Source organism: Lynx rufus, unplaced genomic scaffold (genome assembly GCF_022079265.1).
Source record: "Lynx rufus isolate CCGP_SWC_20201006 ecotype Redwood Valley unplaced genomic scaffold, mLynRuf1.p SCAF_1, whole genome shotgun sequence".
NCBI lineage: Eukaryota > Metazoa > Chordata > Mammalia > Carnivora > Felidae > Lynx > Lynx rufus.
In genome coordinates, this window is record NW_025814823.1 from 81,693,796 (window position 1) to 81,699,795 (window position 6,000).

The following is a 6,000-nucleotide window of genomic DNA, read 5'->3' on the forward strand; positions in this document are numbered from 1 at the left end:
AAAAGAGGATTCGTGAAAGATCCAGGGTCCACACAAGGAGCTCAGTTTTGTAGAAAAAATTGGGTGAATGAGAATTTTATTTTTACCCAAATACAATGAAAATATTTACTTTCTCATTGCATTTGCTCAACCAGAAACGGTTTGAATTCGTTCCCTGGGGCCGCCGTCACCAAGCACCACAGACGACGGGCGGCTTCACCGACAGAAGTCGACGGTCTCCCCATCAGGAGGCTGGAGGTCTGAGATCTGGGTGTGGCAGGACGGGCTCCTTCTGAGGTCGAGGCAGGGCCTGCTCTGTGCTCCCCGCACCGCCCGGTTCCGGGTGGCCGGCCTTGGTGTTCCCTGGCTTGTGATGCATCATCCCATCTCTGCCTTCACCTTTACCTGGTGCTTTCCCCGGGTGTGTGTGTGTGAGTTCAAATTCACTTTTTCATAAGGACACCAGCCTCACTGGATTAGCGACCCACCCCATTCCAGTATGACCTCACCTTAACTAGTTATACGTGCAGCAACCTCATTTCCAAATAAGGTCACATCTGAGGCTCTGGGGTGAGCACTTCCACATATCTTTTGGGGGGACACAGCTCAACTAGAACACTTTTTTTAGGGGGGCTAAAAATGTATACATTTGAAAGCAAGACAAAGTTTCCAGTTTCAGTTCCATTCAACGATGACCTCAGAGTGGATACATTTTGCCAATCGTACTCCAAATATCAACCAGAGAAAGCCAAGTCTGCAGTTTTTTTGTTTGGGCCCATTGAAAGGCCCAATGAAGAAATGTTTATTTCCTCAGCCAGCCTGAATCGGCCAATGTTTCAGACTTTACTGGACATCTGGGGTTAAAGTTGCAGGTTGGATGGCTTCCCGGACGGATGGACAATAGAGGGACCACACAGGCCGCGCTCAGCCTCCTCACCCCAACTGCCAAAGAAGCCGCTCACCCAGCAACGCAACCCAGGGGCAAGGGAAACGGGCAAAAGGCGGCACAGAGCCCCAAAAGCGCACTGCAAGTCTGTAATTTGGGCTAATGAAAAGCTCCAGATACAGCTGATTTAGTTACATAAGAATGCGCAGAGCGGCCTGAAGGTTTCCCGCTTTGCTTTATTTTCGGTGCCTCTCCGTGGGGTTCGTTCAAGGTCATTGGTGGCGGAGGGATTTTAGCCTGAGTAGATGGTGGCGAACAGTGTGTCCTTGTGTGGACGCGCGAGGCTGACCGTGGGGGTGGCTGTCGGGGGAAGACAGCCGCCAAGAACGCCAGCGCCCTTGACTCAAAGAGGCCCCGCTCGCAGTCAGCCAGTGGTGTGGGTCCAGCGCGTCTCTGTCACATTAGGATCAGACACCAAGTGGAGGGTGGCTACAGCAAGCCCTTTGGGAAGCGTACCACCCCCCACCCCCCCCCCCCGAAATCACGGTGAAGTGAGATGCAAAGCAAGCAATTAACCAAGAAAAAATACCCAAGGAGCTACCGGGAAGATCGTTAAAACCCAGAAAAACAAGCAGGATAATTATACAAAATGCATCCAGCAGCTCGGAGGAAGGGAGGGGCAGAGAGCGAAGGTACCAGCTGGATCTCACCCTCCTATCCAGGCAATCGGATGTTTCTTTAAGATGGAAATGCACTTCGGGCGACGGGGGAGGGGTGTCCAATATTGTTGGGGTTTTACCAGAGTGTGGAGAGCTTCCTTACTGGAGACAAGACAGACGGAGCTGCAGATCTGGGACCAGAGGAGGGACGTCTTGACCGCGGTCTCTGTGCTTCACGTGGTCCAGAGGAGGGGCGCACAACCCCCGAGTCTTGGAGCAAAGGTCTGTTGGCCCTTTGTACCTGTTGTACCTTTGTACCTGTTCTGCCAATACGCGGCTCGCCCTACCCTCCAGGGTCGCGCGGGCTGGTAGGAGCGGCAAATGGGTGCCCAAATAACACGTTAAAATGCTTAAGGCAGGAGGAGGTGACGGTCCTGGGGGTGAAGATGTGACGAGCACCGATGGAAAGGACTCTGGGAAAACGGTGCACAGGTCCTCCCCCTTCCGGTGGCCAGACGCCCCTCGCTGTCTGCGGGCCCAGCAAGGTGGACACAAGGCCATTGGCCAACGGTCCAAATACCCACTGGTGACTTGGGAAGTGCAAAGCATGGCCAAAGATATTAACAAGGTCCCCGAGGCGGAAGGGAGACAGAAATTTCCAGGAATTCTTTGCAATGTGGACATCTGAACACGGTGAGGTGGCCCCGCTCATGCGATTCTCGACACATCTTCAGGTGTGGCATTCCGTGAGGTGACGCTGAAGCCCCTCGCTTGGCCGCACTGCCACGTGCTCCGGAGCCCCTACGAAGAAGACTCTGGCCGCCGTCCCACAGGGAGCGTGGGTGAGCAGGGCCCCCACGCTGGCCGACATGCCCCGTGCCGCTGGCGACCCAGTGACACGCTCATCGTGGGGGAGGGACAGGTTTGGACATGAGGCAAGTTGGCCGGCCGCACAGAAGCTGCGTTTACCATCTCGGGCACATGACCCAACGAGGGGACTGTTGCCTTTTCTGGAAGCTAAACGCTATTTGGGAGGTCTGGCTCCGATGGGAGGGTGTGGGAAGTCCCGGGGCACCGCCCAGCTTCCGTTTTGCTCAAGGGCGCATCTGTCAATGACTTAGAGCAGACCCAGAACAGAACACTGTCACCAGGTCTGATCTCCTGAAAAGGACGTCCCTTGCACTCGGTGGGTGTGGAAGATACCAGCACGCAGGGACTGCACCCTCAAGCTCTCGGCTGCCGGCCCTCGGCGATCGGTTGTGCACGAGGGCACGTCACAATGAGTCACACCCTAGAGGCCACTGTACCGGGCGATAGGAGGTTGTGCCTTCACAGAGCAGAGGTCCCAATTTTTTCCCAATTTGCATCTTTCATTGGTTTGTGGCACGGGTTGGATTATGTCCTCCTAGATGATATGTTGGAGCCCTAACTTCCGGTGCCCCTGGGTGTGACCTCATGGGAAATGGAGTCATGGCAGGTGTGATCAAGTGAAGATCCAGTCTGACTGGTGTCCCTGTGGGAAGACAGACACACAGACAAGACGGCTGCTTGAAGACAGGTGCTGCGGGAGCAGTGTGACCACAAGCCACAGGTCAGCAGGCGTGACCCCACCGTGTCTGCTTCCTCGGCCTTGTTCATGAGGACTCAAGGCCTCCAGGAGGTGGGGATGGACGAAAGGAAGGGAAAGGGAAAGCGAGGACAGAGCAGTTAACACAGACACCGCCCTCACACCGTCCAGGACAGCCGGTGCCCCCGCGGTGTATCGGCCGTCTCCTGAGCTCCCCTAGAAGCCCGTGGGCTCAGCTCATTCTGTTCACACCCACGTGCGACCCTGCCTTACGTGGCACCACGACGGTCGTGCTGGGCAGCTCTCCTCTCACTTTTTGTGTCACCACTAGCTAAATGCTGGCTGGGACCCGCTGCGTCCCAACACTACGCTGGGTCTGCGGTGTCCAGCACCCGAGGAGAAAGAAGTCCGTTTCAGCTGTTCACTTGCTAAATCCTCTGCGGAGAGAAAGGCTCTATATTGAGAATTTTTAGAATGGGCTGGAGTTAACACCAGAAACGAATTGAACGCCAGAGCCGATCCACTCTGTAAGTAAATCCTTCCCATAAGTCCTTTTAATTTTTATTGGGTCATAAATAACTTCTGGGCCAGCGCCACGGGGAAGCTGCCCCGAGAGAGAAAGCCCCGCGAGCAGCCGCGTGAGGCACTTGTCCTGGCTTTGGCCTTCGGCTGCGTCCATCTCCCCCACGACCCGCCTCAGGGACTTTGCACGTGCATTTGAGACCGGGCCACAGGATGAGAGGGACAGACGTAGGAGGCTGCGGAAGGTGGTGGGAGGGGACGGTGCGAGGAAGGTGTCTGTCCACGTAGCAGGATGACAGCCATTGCTGCTCCCTGTCTCGCAGCCCTTCCTGGAACCGACTCGAACTCCATCCGTCCTCCCTCGCCGGGGAGGATGCTCTGGAGAGAGCAGGAGAGGCGGACAACGGAAGTAAGCGGGAAGCGGGATGACTGCCCGGGTGGAGGTTGGCCCACGGGGCTGACACCAGGATTGTGGAGCGGGAGCCTGTCAAAGTGACGGTGGCCCGGGGGCAGTGAGCCTGCCCATCGCGGGCCCAGAAGGTTGTGCCGGCCGTCCCCCAGTCTCAGTGTCTCCCGGGGTGGGCCGGCCACGACTCTCAACACGGCGTCCAGATCTAGTTGCTGAATATCCAGATTAACAGCGTCATGGTGAGGTGGTTGGCTTGGGAATCTTGTCCACCGCGTTCAAGGGTGGGTTAGCTCCAAGCGACCAGGGTCCTCGGCTGACGCGATGTGTGTGGGTCACACTGCAAAACACAAAAGCAACATCTCGGCAGTGTTAGAGTAGTGCTGCTATTCAAAGCACTTCACATATGTGAAGCCGTTTGTCTCAACAGCCCCACCAGACAGTGTGTTTAAGACGTCCACTTTACAGGTGAGAAAACTGAGACACAGAGAAACGAAGACAGTTGCCTGAGATCACGCAGCATGAGAGGCAGAAGCCACATAGGACGGCAATCACTGTATCGTCCCTGGAGGGAAGATACTACTTTATTCTCTTGATTTGATGTTTACCCCCCGCCCCCAACTAAGGAGAGGCTGCAGGCTAAGGGGTTAGAGTGTGATCGTTGGAGGCATCTAGAACTTTCTTCTCATAGCCGCCTTGGCCAGGGCCAGGTACCCGATGCTTGCAGTGGGTGGTGGCACCATCCTCACCCCGGTCACAGCCAGAAGCTGTCAGTCTGAGACCTCGGTCTGAGTTCTCAGGCTGAGACCTTCTGACATTTTTTTAAGACTTTAAGTCATCTCTACGTCCAACGTGGGGCTCAAACTTCAAACCCCAAGATCAAGCCGACTGAGCCACCAACCACTCCCCCCCAACATTTTAATTTTTTTTTTATTTTTTTTTTTATTTTTTTCCCCCCCAACATTTTAAATGGTATAGTCACTCATGTGACTATTGGACGGACACGTGTCTCCCTAACTGGACTGTGGGCGTCATGTGGCCAAGTTCCAGGTGTGCTTTTGCTCACAACTGTACCCCGACCCCACCTGAATCAATGCCTAGTGTAAGGCAGGTCCTCGAATAATTGCTTGGGCACAAATTGACCATCCCTGTTGGCAGAGAAACTACAAAGGGTGTTCAGGGGGTGGGGTGAGTGACGGGGCCTTTTTGCAGGTTGATGAGGGCTCGTTTGCTTATTTAAAAATTTTTTCAGTTGTGTTAAAGCTATAAATGGACATGATTTTATTTTTAAAATTTTTTTAATGTTTATTCATTTTTGAAAGAGAGACAGAGTGTGAACAGGGGAGGGACAGAGAGAGGGAGACACAGAATCCAAAGCAGGCTCTAGGCTCTGAGCTCTCAGCACAGAGCCCAACACGGGCCTCGATCTCATGGACCGTGAGATCATGACCTGAGCCGAAGTCGGACGCCCAGCCGACTGAGCCCCCCGCCCCCAGCGCCCCTGGACACGATTTTAAAGTAGGGGGGACCCACACTGCTTCTGTAGCCCTCTGTCCCCACCCCTCGGAGAACCTTTCGGAGACTCTGCCATGTTTCTAAATAGCCTCGCGATGCTGCCACCTTGGTCTGCCTGCTTCACAGTCCCTCCTCTGGAGCCAGTTGGTCCAGTGAGCTCCTGAGAGTGGCCGGCCACGTGCCCCTGACTCCTGGTGGCTCCATGCACGGCGGGGTACAGCAGTGTGGTCGATGCAGAAAGGAACCAAGACCTCAGCAGACAGGGGAGTGAGACACAGGGACCTCTCGGATGGTGCGCTCTGGTCCCCCCGACCCCCTCCGCTCCTGCCCTCCCCAGGGCCTCCCCTGCCTCCTGCTGGGTTAGCCTCGTACCTTTATGGTCTCTTTGGAGTGGGATGGAATGCTCGCCCGGCAGAAATAACCACAAGTGATAGGACAGATGAAGGAGAGCTGGGGCCACAGCACT